General features: G+C 42.8%; 2 long non-coding RNA genes across 2 annotated transcripts in view; both read left to right on the forward strand.

The window, feature by feature from the left end:
• The window catches only part of LOC141998630 (uncharacterized), a 630,544-nt gene that overhangs the window by 499,638 nt on the left and 114,534 nt on the right, over positions 1 to 16,372 (forward strand). The gene's annotated exons all lie outside the window — the stretch shown is intronic.
• Positions 2,315 to 12,313, forward strand: LOC141998631 (uncharacterized). Its single transcript, XR_012641873.1, has 3 exons — positions 2,315 to 2,384; positions 11,873 to 11,959; positions 12,114 to 12,313. It is a non-coding gene; the product is annotated as an uncharacterized LOC141998631 (long non-coding RNA).

The following is a 16,372-nucleotide window of genomic DNA, read 5'->3' on the forward strand; positions in this document are numbered from 1 at the left end:
TAATAATCAAAGTGAGACCAAACATCAACATGCAACCTTGATTAGCTAACACCAGTTTCTACTCAACAGCTAAAAAACACTAACCAGGGAAGCATAAAGAAGACGGTTCAGCTTGTGCCGAATGTCCACATTCTGTGAGATTGGTTCCTGAAGAGGTGAGAGTTGAAGTGTAAAGGATACACATATCTTGTTAATCTGAAAGCAGGGAACCCATAAGCAAATATTTCCCCTGCATATATAGTGTAGGCTCACGTTCTGCCCTGAGATATATACCTGCAACTTCCTGGGAACTATATGGGCCAGATCCCTGGCTCTAGCTCCACGAACTTACAATTGCCAGTGATATGTGCCATAAGATTTCATTTTCTTATATAAGGGCAGATTTGGGCTTGGAGTAACTAGATACAGGTTCTGAGTCTCCTGTGATGTCACTGAATCCAAAACAAGAGCAATCTGGAGAAGAATTGGGACGATGACTCAATTCCCCAGCTAGCATAAATCCCGTGGCACCAGGAGAGCTACATCCATTTACATCAGCTGGAGATCTGGCTCATTAATATGTGTTTTAAAGTGGTGATCTGTAAGAGAGTGTATAAAATATTTTATACTGCATCTGTTTGCGCATACATATGCATTGTTGAGAAGGAAGGAGTAAACCCCTAAGGTACATAGAGTTATCTTTACTATAAAGTATAAACACACTATTAGAAGGTAATGGCCTGTCTAATCCTGTTATTTTCCCCCAGTACGGAAGTCCTCTATTATTTATCATTTAATATTTGATAAGTTTGCCCTGCAATTTGCCAATCACAAAGGCTGGCAGAAAGGGAAAGGCGTTGACTGACGGTGAAAAGGTGGGGAGTGCTTCTTTAATCTCTCGGAGGCTGTGAAAAAGCAAATACTGATGGCTGTCACTGATTGATGTAGGACTGCCTATGGCAAGATCCCCCTGAGCCAATCAGCAGTCCAGGAACTGCGTCACACCTCTGAAAATTAAGCAATAATATTAAACTGAATGTGATAAAAATTCTTATCTATCAGCTATAAAACTTGGTCAAGGGTAATGTTTTGGTGCGGTGGTGAGTCACCCACTTGAAGATAAACAGGTAAACTTCCCTTGTTCCTGCTATTCCTGTGACCTGTAAGTCAAGTTTCAAGAAACCCATTTCTATTGCCTTCGCATGTCCCCGACTTTTATTGTTATGTGTGACATAACAATATCTGAAAGATAACCTGCAAAAGTTCAGGTCTTCCCTGAAGGAAAGAATATACACATTCATTCATACACGAGCTGCTCAAAACATTTTCAGCAAACAGCTTTTTCATCCAAAAATGGTGCCTCATGGGAAAAAAATATACCTGCAACAAAGTTATCTGGGTTTGCCCTGAAAAACTAAGAGCTGTGGCCGTTTTTCAGTTTTCAGCAACCAAACCCCCCAAACGTTCTGGTTTCAAATTGAAACTTTTTGTTTTGTGGTTTAAAACCAAAAAATTTCAGTTTTTCATTGCCAGAAAAACAACTGTTTTGGTTTTCAGGTTTTTTGAGAAAAAACTTTTTTTTGAGGGGGACTGAGGGGACATTTCCTGGCTAGCTCTTCTATATACACATATCTGAGAAATATTGTACTCCGAACAGCTCTTTGATGATACTTTTCTTTACCTGTTAAAGTCACTTGCAGCTCTAATCGTGTATATTACTATACAACCAATAAATATGTAATCACACCTTTAATACTGAAGGAGTCCAAAGGGCTTTACAAACTATTTAATAGGAATAAGCATATGGTGGAGATAAAATCACTAGGTCAGATTCTCCTGCATGATTCAGCTCCCACTTAGATGGGGCAGAAATGCCAGAGTCGGGCTGTAAATGGCCAGTGGAGAATTCTCCGAGCAGAGAATTAAAGAAACCTAGTGGAGGTAGCTCATGAGTCCTCTTTCCCGCCTATGCCACCTTCGTGTAGGGGGCATCCTAAAAGAGGAAAGGAGCATACTGTGGGGTAAAATGGAGGTCTGCTACTGTGATTTCCCACTAGTGTAATGTCCATTTGGAATCTTATGTCAGTGCTGTAAGTTAGAGCAGCTTCATGATTGCTCTAGCTGACTCCAGGGCTAGTGCAAGATCAGGGAACCATAACGGCCTCCCTGATGCTCCTTTCTCTGTGCTTGGGCACAGGGGGTAATCAAGCCCACTAAGTACAAAAGACACCTAGAGATGTACCATGTCGGGCCTAATCCTGTGGTCCTTATTCAGGGTAAATTGAAAAATATTTGTAACATATTCATCAGTTTTGTTTTCCTTTCAGATATTTGCAAAGAGCAATAGCACTTGATCCAGCAAATGCTTATTGTCAGGCACAGCAACTTTAATGGGCATATTCAAGGTAGGAAGCAATATATCCCATAGAAAGGGCCTGCAGGACCAGGTCCATGGTTTGATCACCTAAGCTGGGCCTTCTGGACCCATGTACCTGGTCACAGGAGCTTGCAGGATTGGGTCCTTAATACTTACGCTTTCTCCTGCTGCACAGGTTCCCCTACTGCTCTGCTCCTGAGCTCAGACCTGCCCTGAACCATTACGGAAATGATCCTTTTTTGCCATATCCCACCCCTGTGCTCTGTTTGTCTCCCAGCACGTGCGGCTGCATTTCAGGACCCTGGTTCCCCATCTCTTCCCAGCCCTTTACGCTCCAGAATTATATAGATGCGCTCCCAAATAAACTAACAACAATATTAGCAGGAACGACACGTTTTGGTTAATAGGCACTATGCCCAGAGGCCCCCAAATGTCTTAACAGAAATAACTAAAATCAACATTACAATAAACAAAGGCAATGGGCCTATAAAAAAACCCAAACCCACTTTGAGCACTCCTACCACTTAATCCCATCTGTCAATAGATGGCTGCTCTGCGGGGACTGGTCAGCATCTTTCTTTATTTTTCTAGGCATCTTGGCTGCGTGCAGCACATAAAATGACTCAGAGTTCCAAAAAGTGATTTTGAAAGTTGCTCTCTGCGGCTGCTACATGTTTGCTTTTCTCTTGACCTCGCCACTCAGTTCTTGCTGTTGTTGCAAAACTAAGCGGTGGGTTGGATCCAAAAAGTGAAACTGCAGCTCCTTCAGAGTCTCGCATTTTTGCAAAAAGTCCTTCCTGCTTCCTGTTTGTGCTCCCGGCATCGTTTCCAAAACAAAATTTCCACTGAGACTGAAAAAACCCAGAGCCACACTGAGCCGGATCGTGAGCTCAAAGTCAGTACAACTACAGAAGAATCTAAGTGAGTTAAGTGCTCGAGTCTGAATTCTTCTATGTATCCAAAGAGCTGAGAGGCCTCAATCCTCCGGTATCTGTTGGGTGCAGCTAGGTGGATTGGTGTTTGTTGCTCATCAGTCCTGGGCTCTGGGTAGTTTAGAGAATGCTTTAAACTATGTCTGGATGGGTACATCTCCCACCCTGCTGAGGATGATGCCAGCTCACTCTATACCAGGAGCTGCAAGGATGGTTTGCATAGGAGTATGCTACTTGGGCTGTACCCCAGCTGGGGAGGCCAGGCTGCTTTCCAGCTCCTTTGCATCATGGGAATGTTGCAAAAGGACCAGAGCAGGGCTCAGGATTGAGTCTCTATGGCACAAAGTGACATTGTAAGCTTTACCCGGGGCACTCCGTGCAATATGCCTCATCCATGAGCAGGAAGTTCCACCTCTAGGGTGGAAAGCATAAGTTCAGTTTGCATGATCCGTTAAAAGCTTGGTTTCTCTACTGAGACTGGCAATGAGGGGTGTGAATTAATGCCAGTTAAGGTGGTTGATTTAGTGTTTTCCAATAGGAACTGGACTGAGACTAACAAGTTCATTTTCTAGAGGCACTGAAGAGCTGTCAGCAGTATTGCCAACCCCAAACATTAAAAATCATAACTCATCCAATACTCATCCATTATCCTGATTCCCATGAACAAACCCGCTGTCTGGACTGATCACACAGATCAATCAAAGGTATCACTGTGTGGTCAAGGGAGAGGCACTGGAGAGTGGCCATCAGGCTTCCAGTAGTTCTGCTTCAGGAAATTTAACCCTATACCTGGTAAATACTAAGCATGAAAGTGTGATTCAGTGGCCCAAACAACTGTCTAGAACCCCTGCTCAGCTGAAAAGATGCCGGGACATACAGCAACCGAAGAGGTCTTTAGCTATCATAGCAACACGTGGTATGAATTTTGCCTTTAATTTGCTTCACATTAGCTGTAGCCTCGCTCATTCGATTAGTAGTCTTCAAAACCACGGCAAGCCCCTGAGCCTGACTCAGCGGACATGAGGTGTCATTTGGTTTATTATTGTCACTTCTCAATGAAAGCAAATCAGTGACCAGAGTTACTCTGTTTCCAAAATATTCAGTGTGTGACATGCTAACGCGCAAATGATCTGCTGGGATACAGGCAACTGTATAGTCACATGTTGGGTACAGGATAATATATTAACAAGTCAAGACAGTTCTCTCTCTCCTTGAGAATATACAGTCTCCAGAAATGAGAAGAACATAATCTATTTTAGCACATTTGATTTCGATTTCCAACACTCATGTTTTCTTAATGATCTTTGATCATTTGCAAGCTCAGCTCATTAGAAGAGAAATCAGCAAATCGTTAGCTAAATTGCCATAATGATCTTGGGACTATCCCATAATATACTTTACTGCCATCTCTGAAGGTATGAAGCAAGTCAGTTGAAATTGGTTGGGAGCTTTTGAATGGATCAGTGGCGTAAAATTGCAGACACCTGGGCTGTGCACTTATGAACTTCTTTTACAGCCTCAATGGATGCCAGATGAAAGTTGCTTGGCCTAGCTAGATAGCTGTTGCAGGTGATGGTTTATAATGGCAATTGAGATAAGGGTGTGAGAGCTAGGGAAAAAAAAACATGAGGGTACTTCAGAAGTTCAGACAGTTAACTGTTTACTTTCTTAATACTGTAACAATTTATCTGGAACAACTAGTTCTGTAGTCAGGGAAAGAAGAAACAAAAAAGCTACAAGTTAGTTCTTTATTTTCTTGTTACCAGTTTGCTGGTTAAAATGCACAACCAGAGATCTTCTGCAATTACAGTATCAATAATCATTACCCAGCTTACTTTTCTTTTTGTAACACCATGTCTGTGGGTATCAAATTCCTGACAAATGGGATGTAACTGTGGAATGTAGTTTTATATTATGCCTTTCAAGCTGAAATAAATCTGCTTCATGACAGGGAGTTAGGTACCAGTAGTGCAATGGTTAGGGGCAAATATTTTTGCTTTTTTTTTTTTTGTAGAAACCCAGAAAATGTAGAAAGAAATAAAAATCCCCCTGCAATTTTTTTGCTTAAAAACAAAAGGCTATTTTAAAAAAAAATCAAAATCAAACCAAACATTTTTGACCAGCTCTAAAAATTACCAAAACAAAATACAATTGTTTGGACTATGCTGAACTTGTTAGGTGACAGCAAGCTGCCTGCTGGGTAATAAAAGGCTTTTTAGTTCTTATTATGCCCTTCTTAGATACATTAAATGGCTGGAAGTTAAAGCCAGACACATTCAAATTAGAAATAAGGCACAGATTTTCAACAGCGAGGGTGATTAACCATTGGCACAAGCTGCTAAGGGAAGTGGTGGATTCTCCATCTCTAGGTGTCTTCACATCCAGACTGTATCCTTTGCTGGAAGAGATGCTTTAGTCACACACAAGTTATGGGGCTCAACACAGGAGTACTGGGATGAAATTCTATGACTTGGGTTATACTGGAGGTCAGATGAGATGATCTGTTGGTTCCCCCTGGCCTTAAAAATCTATTTATTAAACAATGAATGTTTATTACCGTTGTGGCTACCTTGGATGTGGGTGCGCGCCCTGGGGAATTAGGACATTTCCCTTTTCCTGTAGCTCTGGTGTGGGGGGCATATTATAATTGCTTAAAAGGGAACCTCCATCTACTTTCCCATTAGCTCCCTCCACGAACATACCCACCGGTGATGGGCCACTTACTCATTTTCTTTTCCACCTTCACACTTTGAGAATGGGTCCAAGGGTCCAAGCTCCCCCAGCCCTCAGGCTGGCATGGCCAATGTTTGGGAGCAGATGAAGTGGGTGAGAAAGCTTTTGAGTGTTGCAGCCAGGAGCCTGAAATGAATGGTTTCAAAAGGGAGTTCCAGATTTACTTGCTGTGGCTCGGGGCAGACAGGGAAGTTAGTAGGGGCCATCCCACCGAGGCTGTTCACAGCTGAGCCCTTTCTCCTCACCGCATGAGGCACTCAGTGTTTGATCTGGCAGCTCTCTGGTCCTCTCTGATTTGTCATTACAAGAGTGAGCTAAGGTTTCAAAAGTCACCCATCTCTTTTTCCTCATTCTTTTATGTCTACCTCACTCCACCAAGTTCCAGTCATACTTCGTACCATGGCTGGGTTGCACTTCTTATCAGAAGGTTCAAACTTTCCAGTGCTCATACAGTCCTTGGAAAGGTGCAGGTGCCTGAGGACTTAGCAGGTCATTAATCTCTTATATGAACCATCTACATATCTTGGTCAACACCTCTGAAAGACAGCTCAGATAACATGGTGATGAGTTAATTATAAATGCAGCTAGACAGACTGAAGGTGCATAATCAGCATAGGGTGGGGGCCGTGAGAGTGTCATATGACTGCCCTGTGTAATGAGATGTTATATGAGGATAAATTCCACTTCTTCTCTGGGGTTGGATGGCTATTAATGTTAAGAGATGGCTTTGGACATTTCAAGTGCTATAAATATACCCCATTGTTTTCAGATCCACAGCCTACCATGTTGTTGATGGATACGTCAGCTCTTGTTGTTCCAAATGGGGATAATCATATCAGTAAAGGCTACAGGATCAGGCCCTTAAGTGGCTGTTGTCCTCTTGAATCAATCTCTTTTCCTGGTCAAATGAAAGATCAGAGCATTCATTCTTTAATTCTCCATGCATAGTACAATTCTTTGCTAGAGTCAACCACTCAAGAATCATAGAATCATAGAATATCAGGGTTGGAAGGGACCTCAGGAGGTCATCTAGTCCAACCCCCTGCTCAAAGCAGGACCAATACCCAACTAAATCATCCCAGCCCGGGCTTTGTCAAGCCTGACCTTAAAAATATCTAAGGAAGGAGATTCCACCATCTCCCTAGGTAACGCATTCCAGTGTTTCACCACCCTCCTAGTGAAAAAGTTTTTCCTAATATCCCAACCTAAACCTCCCCCACTGCAACTTGAGACCATTACTCCTTGTCCTGTCATCTGCTACCACTGAGAACAGTCTAGAGCCATCCTCTTTGGAACCCCCTTTCAGGTAGTTGAAAGCAGCTATCAAATCCCCCCTCATTCTTCTCTTCTGCAGACTAAACAATCCCAGTTCCCTCAGCCTCTCCTCATAAATCATGTGTTCCAGTCCCCTTATAATTTTTGTTGCCCTCCGCTGGACTCTTTCCAATTTTTCCACATCCTTCTTTGTAGTGTGGGGCCCAAAACTGGACACAGTACTCCAAATGAGGCCTCACCAATGTCGAATAGGGGGGAACGATCACGTCCCTCGATCTGCTGGCAATGCCCCTACATATACATCCCAAAATGCCATTGGCCTTCTTGGCAACAAGGGCACACTGTTGACTCATATCCAGCTTCTCGTCCACTGTAACCCCTGGGTCCTTTTCTGCAGAACTGCTGCCAACCCATTCGGTCCCTAGTCTGTAGTGGTGAATGGGATTCTTCCGTCCTAAGTGCAGGACTTTGCACTTGTCCTTGTTGAACCTTATCAGATTTCTTTTGGCCCAATCCTCTAATTTGTCTAGGGCCCTCTGTATCCTATCCCTGCCCTCCAACGTATCTACCTCTCCTCCCTATTTAGTGTCAGCACTCAGGAAACTCCACGGCTTAGGGGGCAGAAGATGGGATGCGGAATATTGAGTTGGTTTCTCTAGTTTGGAGCCAGCACAGGTCAATAGACAAAGAAAACTTTGTCTGCTGTAGTCTCTGCTCAGGACAGCACCACATATTAGCGATGAGGATTCAAGTGCATTGGCAGAACTGGAGAGGGAAGCTAATGCAAGGTCTCCTGTGTCTCAATATTAATTTCTCACATTTTTTTTGAGCATCAAGTTCACACTCCCATGAAAAATTGTACAAATGAAGATCATGCCAGTGTGCTCTCTCCTTCCTAGCCAAAGGCTACCAGGTAACCATTAAAACAGGCTTCGATAATTAGATGCAATAATGAACATTGTTTTCAGTCTGGCCACTACTGTCTGACCCATCAACTATGAAGGGATTATTGAGTGATTTATTATATTATTTATGTCATTTTAAAAAAATGGAATCATGCTTGGCTCCTTTGTTATCACCATCCCATGGGACTTATCATCACCGCAGACTTTATTATGCCAATGATGAACGGGCATCACATTTCTGTGACTAACCCTGTCAAGTGTGATGATGACAAATTCTGTTTCCGTTTCCCAGGATAGCACAGCGGTGTTGTTGCTCATTAAATTTATTTAGTGTCTTTCTCTCTTTTCTCCTTTCATTTTTCAAGAGGCAGGTGATAATGACAAATGTTTTCAAAGGGCTCTAGCTGCTCACTCTCAATGGAATCTGTGTGTGTACTACAAAAACAGAGGGACTATCCTTGATATCCCAAAAGTTGCTGGGAGAGGAGACTTCCAACCCAATTTTTTTTTCTGAGGACCAAAATTAAGCTAGCTGCCCATCAGACCTGAGGCCTAAGAGGAAGCCTGCTGTGCTCTTTATTCTGAATTCTCCATTTTGCCACATCTTGGGAGCTGTGGTGCAGATGTACTTATGGCCCTGATCTTGCAAATACTTACACACATGTTTAACTTTACTCATGTCAGTAGTTCCATTGTAGGATCTAAGCCTGTGTGTGGGTATACATGTGTATGCATATACATACCTATACCTCCATGTATACACCACACACTGGTGCTGACTCTGTGGGTGTTCCAGGGCTCAAGTACCCACGGGGAAAAAATAGGGGGTACTCAGCACCCACTGGGCTAACGGGGGCTGCTGCTCTGGTGGCCCTGGGGTTGGCTGCCAGTTTCAATGGCTGGCCCTATGCTCCCAGCAACTCTTTAGTGGCTCCCCCATCAGCTGTTCAGCGGGGCTGCCCCACCACTCACTCCTCTCTGCCCCCTGCCACTCTCACTGCCCTTAAGGCAGGAGGGGCAGAGAAAGGAGGGAGTGGCGGGCGGGAGGCACTCAGGGGAGGGAGTCTCTGGGGAGGGGGCAAAGCAGGGGTGGGAAGAGGTGGAATGGGGGCGGGGCCTTGGGGGGAGGGGACAGAGCCAGTGCGGGGCACCCACCTTCAAAATGAAAAGTCAGCGCCTATGACACCACATATACATATTCAGAGTGAGAGAGAAGAGAGAAGAGAATCAATGACTTGATGCCTGTTTATTTTGAAATTTGCTGTGAAAACAGAACATGATATCAGCTCAAGTAACTCCTTTCTTTTTGGCAGTTGCAGCTCTTCTTGAAATAAACAGGTAAGTTACAGGCCTCTGGGGGATTTTTAAAACCACTTGTCCCTCAATCATTTTTCCACTTTCCTGCTACTACCCTGTACGAAACAACTTAAATGATATTTATGTTCTTGCATAGTTGGCAGTCCGGCTCTGTGTTCAGAGTGGGATATGTTTTTTTGGGGTGGGGATAGAAATTTCCACTCATTTTGTATAATTACGAAATAGAAAATATTTGTAGATCATGTTTTTGCACCATAACTAACATGCCGTTGGATCTGGACTCCGACGTGAGCCTGACACATTTGCAGGAAAGGGAACTGCTGTGTGCGCAAAGTAGAATATTTACACTCTGATCCCATTTTGGTGACATCGCTCAACAGACACGAATAATTGCAACTTATGGGCTGATTTTCATCACTCAGCTTGTTTGGAATTCCCTGTGTTCAAAGCCAAACTAAAAGAAGAACAAAAGGTGCAATTCACCTACGCACTGGGGGAGCAGGGGAGATTTTAACAAAAATGCGGGAATTAAGACAAGCATATAAAACAGAAATCAAGGAGGAATTAAACATAGGAAGCTTTGTGCTCAAGCTGGCATAAACTGGCACTGAAATCAATCAGGCTGTACTGATTTACACCATCTGATTACACCATCTGAAGAACCTGGCTCCCAGGAGACATGCTTTTGCTGTCTGCCGCATCATCCTATATCACAAGGAGCTCCACTAAAGCCATTATTAGATTCACATGGGTTTATGCTAGTGAGATGGAAAACAGAATTTGCCCTGGAATTCTGAGTCCAATAGACATCTTCCCTTTGTACATGCGCATCAAACTCAAGCATAGGTGCCTGCCAGAAAACTGGCACCCAACAGAGGGAGCACAAAGGAAAAATTTATTTCCCCAATCCTGACCTTTCACCAAAGCGAGGCGACACCTGCATTGCAGACCCCTCCGTGCCAGAGTCTGTGGAAGGGTATTCCAAGATGGGGGTGGAGCTGCCAAGAGGTGCCTTTAAACCAGGCCTTGTGTTCTGCTTATAGAGCTTTACTGTGTGGCAGTGACAAAGGAAGCCGAAAGAATGTAGGTTGCATTTCAAGTGCTTGCATTTGGAGAAAGTTTGATGTGATGCACACGCTGAGTCCGTTTGATATGAAAGACACTGCTGGAGAATAAATGGCAGAAACACAAACATGCCATCTGGCAAAGTCCCCTTTCTGGCCATAACTGTGCTTTCAGTAGAGCAGTGGGGAATGAGTGATATGTTGCAGCTGAGTGCCCAATGGAAGATTTTAAGAACAGGTTGGGCAAACACCTGTCAGGGACGGCCTGAGCTGACTTTGTTCTACCTCAGGGCAGGACACTGGTCTGGATGAGGTCCCTACCAGTCCTATATTTCTGTGATTCTATATAAGGCTAGAAGTTATGGGCACAAATCCAACAGCAGCTAGAAATCCAGAGTGACTCCATTTGAAGTACATGGCCTTACTTCCGTCTGAATGAGAGTAGAGTTTGGTCTTATGATTTTTGGGTGTTTTTGAATTTTTGGATGCTGACTTTTTCTGTGACCTTGTCCAAGACTGTGAGATGGGGACACTGATACTTGCCCACCTCACAAAACATTGTTGTGAAGTTATTGGTTGAAAAGAGTTTTAAGGATGAACAAACATCATGCAAAGACCTGCTCCTGTGAGGTATTGAATGCTTCCCTCCCTGCCCCTCTGCCCCACAATGACTGGAACAGGAGATGAGAGGGTCAGTATCTTACAGGAAGTGTGGCTCAGTTTATGGGAGCAGGCTCTAATTGCCATTCACCAGTTCTTTATTACTGGTGGGTCAGGGTAATGGGCCTTTCAGAGCTGGGTTGCTGGTTTAAATGTGGCTCAAAATATACTCAAAGCCTATCCCATCTGATGGCCACCTGATGGTCTCTCTGACCCCTTTTCAGGTGCCAGAACAGCTTTGATTCATTTCACGACTCCCCCCGCATCCTAAGTGAGAAGATATACAATTGGTAGCCCTGAGGCAAAAATTTTAGCCACTCAGTTTGCGCCATTCAATTAGAATTGCTCTACAAACCTTGTCTTGTTGCTTTAATCCGTAGAAATAATATCTCCCTTTCCCTGCCATCCCCAAAAGAAGAATAAACAGTCCCAGATGGGACTTTTAAAATTCATTGTAATCTTGCTAAATTTGTGGATCCAGTCTTTCACGCTTGCTTCTGTAAAAATAGTTCTGTTTTACTGCTAAACGAAGGCTTCTTTATATAGCCCGTAAGGGCACTAATGCAGCTCTTGTTTACATGGAAAAATTACAAACAGGTTCTTGATTCTTTGATCCCTGTACTCAAGCAGCTTAACCTGGACCTGCTGTTGGTTCTGGCCGCGGGAATCAGATGCATGGCAATGGAATGTGTCGAGGACTTTTACTATTGTTGTCAGGTGGGGAATTAATGTTCCTTCCTTTTTAAAATACTCTCTGTGTATGTGCAGAGGCTAAACAATCAGCAGCAGACTGAGTTTGAACTTGTTTTTTTGTTTTTTTTTTTGGTGGGGGAATCCCCGGAAGTAAGATTCTTGTTGGGTTTCATCACAGCACTATACACAGGACTTGCTGAGGATTCGGGGGCAGGTCAGTATGACAGTTCTTTGGGATATACCCCAAACTTAACTGACCTGTTTTATATAGGCTTGGTAGAATTCAATTATTTTTTATAGTTTCCACAGATATCAATGTTTATTTTTAAGCATTTTATTATTTTTATCGATATAACTTTTCACAGTTGTGCAAAATAATGGGGCAGAGGAGTTAGACAATAATTAACTTTTTGAATCTCAACATCTACTGTCATTAAATAAAGCTTTACACGCTGGCTGTTTTAGCAGAGCTGTAAATACGCACTTTATGCAGCATTCATTACAAGAGGTTTTACACGTGTTAAGTTGGGACTTTAATAAGTTGTCAAGCAGCATTTTTGTACTTTGCCTATGCAAATTTTGATGATTATAGATGGAAATATTGTTTTGTGTGTATGGTGAAATCCATGTTTACCGATAAAAATGGAACCCTTCCAAGCCTAGTTATATATACATTGTATGTATATGTGAGTATAGCATCAATGCACATCAGGTGTGCCAAACAGTTAACAAGTCCCAGCTCAGAGAGCCTGCAAGCATAATACAACATGAATGGGAGAGCAAAAGGTTTCAATATTTAAAGGGTTAGTAAGTATCTAAGAAATGAAGTGGTTAAAGGGTCTCCAAAGAAGAAGAGGAATTTTGCATAGATTTTGATCATCGTTCATTTCTGCTACATCTGGGTCACTATTATGTGTTCTTTTCAGAGCTGGTGGCGAAAACCTAAAACATTTCCATGGAAAATTCTATGAGAAAAATTTCCCTTCAACATTTTTTGTCAAGAATTTTTGTTTTTTTTACAGGTTTCAGAGTAACAGCCGTGTTAGTCTGTATTCGTAAAAAGAAAAAAGAAAAGGAGTACTTGTGGCACCTTAGAGACTAACCAGTTTATTTTGAGCATGAGCTTTCGTGAGCTACAGCTCACTTCATCGGATGCATAGCATATCGTGGAAACTGCAGAAGACATTATATACACACAGAGACCATGAAACAAAACTTCCTCCCACCCCACTCTCCTGCTGGTAACAGCTTGATAAGCTGTTACCAGCAGGAGAGTGGGGTGGGAAGAAGTTTTGTTTCATGGTCTCTGTGTGTATATAATGTCTTCTGCAGTTTCCACGATATGCTATGCATCCGATGAAGTGAGCTGTAGCTCACGAAAGCTCATGCTCAAAATAAACTGGTTAGTCTCTAAGGTGCCACAAGTACTCCTTTTCTTTTTTGTTTTTTTACAGGATATTTCTAGATGAAATAAAAATATTATTTTCATTTCCGCTTAAAATTTTGTTTTATTTTTTCCTGGAAGCTGAACAATTTCTATTTTCATTTTGGGGATTTGGAATTCTTCACTTCCCACTGCTTACTATTTTTACATCTTCCTAATTTTTTTTCCACTAGAAAAACTTAGGAAGGAAAAATTAAAAAGTGAAAGAAAATGGTAAAAAATGAAAAGAAAACAAAACAAACAGATGAAAAAAATCTCCCCCCCCCCCCCCCCGGAAACAAATGAAAAAGTAAAAAAAAGTTTGTACAAATCCCTTTCCCACTTTTCAAGAAATAAAGAAATGAAACAGGGAATTTTTTTTCTGACATTTGCTCTTATTTTTTAACCCCCTAATACCCCAAATTCCCAAACTGAACATGAAAGAGCAAAATAGTTTACGTTTCCAAAAACTGAAACAAAACAACATTTTAAAGTCAAAATGAAGTTAAAATATTAGTTTTCCTTTTAAATATTAATTCAATACACAATTTTTGTCTCAATGTTTTTCATCAGAAAAAAAATCGAAATCAACATTTTGATTTAGATGAAATCACATTTTCTGATGGTAAAATTTTTCACTTGCAGAGTTTCAGCCAGGTCTTGTTATTTGCCCTCTGACTTTTCAGTTGAGCAGCTGCAGCATTGGATTGTCGGTAGGCAGTGGAGCTATACAGGGGCAACTTGCTTGTGTCCTGATCCTGCTTCGGACTTTGGGGCTTTTGAAAATGGGACTTAGGCACTTTTACAAATTTTGCTCATCGTGACTTGTTCACAATCGCACAGCAAGCAGTAGAGTCAGCAATAAAATTCAGATCTCTGGCTTCTCACAAAGGCTATGTCCACAGTACAAGTGACTCCCAGTAATCACACCTTTTCCCACACCTTGGGATTGTTTAGTCTGCAGAAGAGAAGAATGAGGGGGGATTTGATAGCTGCTTTCAACTACCTGAAAGGGGGTTCCAAAGAGGATGGCTCTAGACTGTTCTCAATGGTAGCAGATGACAGAACGAGGAGTAATGGTCTCAAGTTGCAATGGGGGAGGTTTAGATTGGATATTAGGAAAAACTTTTTCACTAAGAGGGTGGTGAAACACTGGAATGCGTTACCTAGGGAGGTGGTAGAATCTCCTTCCTTAGAGGTTTTTAAGGTCAGGCTTGACAAAGCCCTGGCTGGGATGATTTAACTGGGAATTGGTCCTGCTTCGAGCAGGGGGTTGGACTAGATGACCTTCTGGGGTCCCTTCCAACCCTGATATTCTATGATTCTATGATTCCTCCAAGTGTAGATGTCGCCGCTGTCTACCAGGCCTTGCTGCTCAGAGTCAATGAGCTGAGCTGAGTCCTGTGCTTGAAACATGTGTGATGCAAATGCCAAAAGGAACCAGACTATATCGGCATGCATTGTTTCTGCATATGAGCTGAAACCAGTAGTCCTTGATCATTCTTTACACAGACAAACCTCCCTGAGGTGCCTGCAATGGGAATTCTGCCTGAATCAGAGCAACCGTTTGGTTCAGTGGGCACTGAACCTCTAAGAAAGTTTCCTGCATGGAGGTCTGTAACAAGCCTGTTGCATTATACCGGCAGAATGCGTTTGGTCCCATGGCACTAAACCTCTGTGTAGACTGCTTTGGTGAGTATTAGTGTTAGTGAATGTATTCTTGAACATCCATCCTGAACAGAGAACCAGATATTATACTTGCCTTTCTGCACAGTACAGGCCACTGGTGTCTCAAGCATTTTGTAGACTTCATTAGTATTAGTATTATTCCGTACCTGGACGTGAGTCTTTGGGCCAGATTGTGAGCCAAAGTCCCCATTAACTTCACTGGTACTTACTGCTAAGTAAAGACTGGGCAAAACTGAGTAAGAACCCACTGAAATCAGTGTAGAGACTCCTACTGTCTTCAGTGGCCTTTGCATGAGGGTCATTGCCCTTTGACACCCAGTAGTGCCCTGATTGTGACTTTCCCTGAAGCTAGCTTTGTGTGTGTGTGTGTGTGTGTGTGTGTGTGTGTGTGTGCACGTGATTGTTTGATATTATGGAGGAGCAGGGCTAAATGATCCCGCCCCCCTGCCCCCGAAAAACATTACATTTGCTAGCAAGATAAATGTGTCCTAATTTGCTCCTTAATCCACCATAAAATAATACCCATTCGCTTCCCTTTACTCGCATCCCCACTGATACCCCCTTGGTTCAAAGAGCAGACAGACCCACACAGCTAGATTACACTTATCGTGGTTCATGGATCGCTCCTTATTTACTTAAACCTCCACTGCCTCCAGGGCCAGTGACGATGCTTCTGTCCTCAGCATCGACATCTCTGCCAATAACAACAAGCTCCGTTTAGTCTGCCACAGCTTCCTAGGGAGAATTGTTTTCTCACTTTCCTCCCTCTCCCCAGCCCTTTAAAAATGGCCAACGCCGAAAGGTTCTCCCCAAAGGCTCCAGCGTTAGTCCACTTAAGAACAAAAGCTTGACACATGTGTTTGATCTAAAGGGTCCCCCCACTGACTACTCCTTTTACAAACCTTCATCCCATTGCTGTTCAAGTCTGAATCTTTCCATGCAAGGAGTTTTATACACATACACGATGTGCTGCAAATATATATATGATTTGATTGCTGGTTCTTTATTTATGCATCTACACACATATATGGGCAAATACCGTGTTTTAATCCTCCAATAATTGGCTTTGGAAAAACAGTAGCTCATAATAATAATATTGTGAGTGGCTGGAATAAAAAGAGCTATTTAAATGATGGGCAATTAATCATGCATGCTTGGACTAATGAAACAGTGCCAGAAGTCACAGAGGGGAAAATCCCCCCCCTCAAGTCTCCTCCTGTCTTCAGACCCACCTAACTGGTAGTCAAAACAGACTTTCTCACTTCTAAATTCATCTGCCTCTAACACACAGGCAGAGCTGAAGCAATTGCCCAGGGGCCCGGGCG

Source organism: Natator depressus, chromosome 14 (assembly GCF_965152275.1).
Source record: "Natator depressus isolate rNatDep1 chromosome 14, rNatDep2.hap1, whole genome shotgun sequence".
Classification (NCBI taxonomy): domain Eukaryota; kingdom Metazoa; phylum Chordata; order Testudines; family Cheloniidae; genus Natator; species Natator depressus.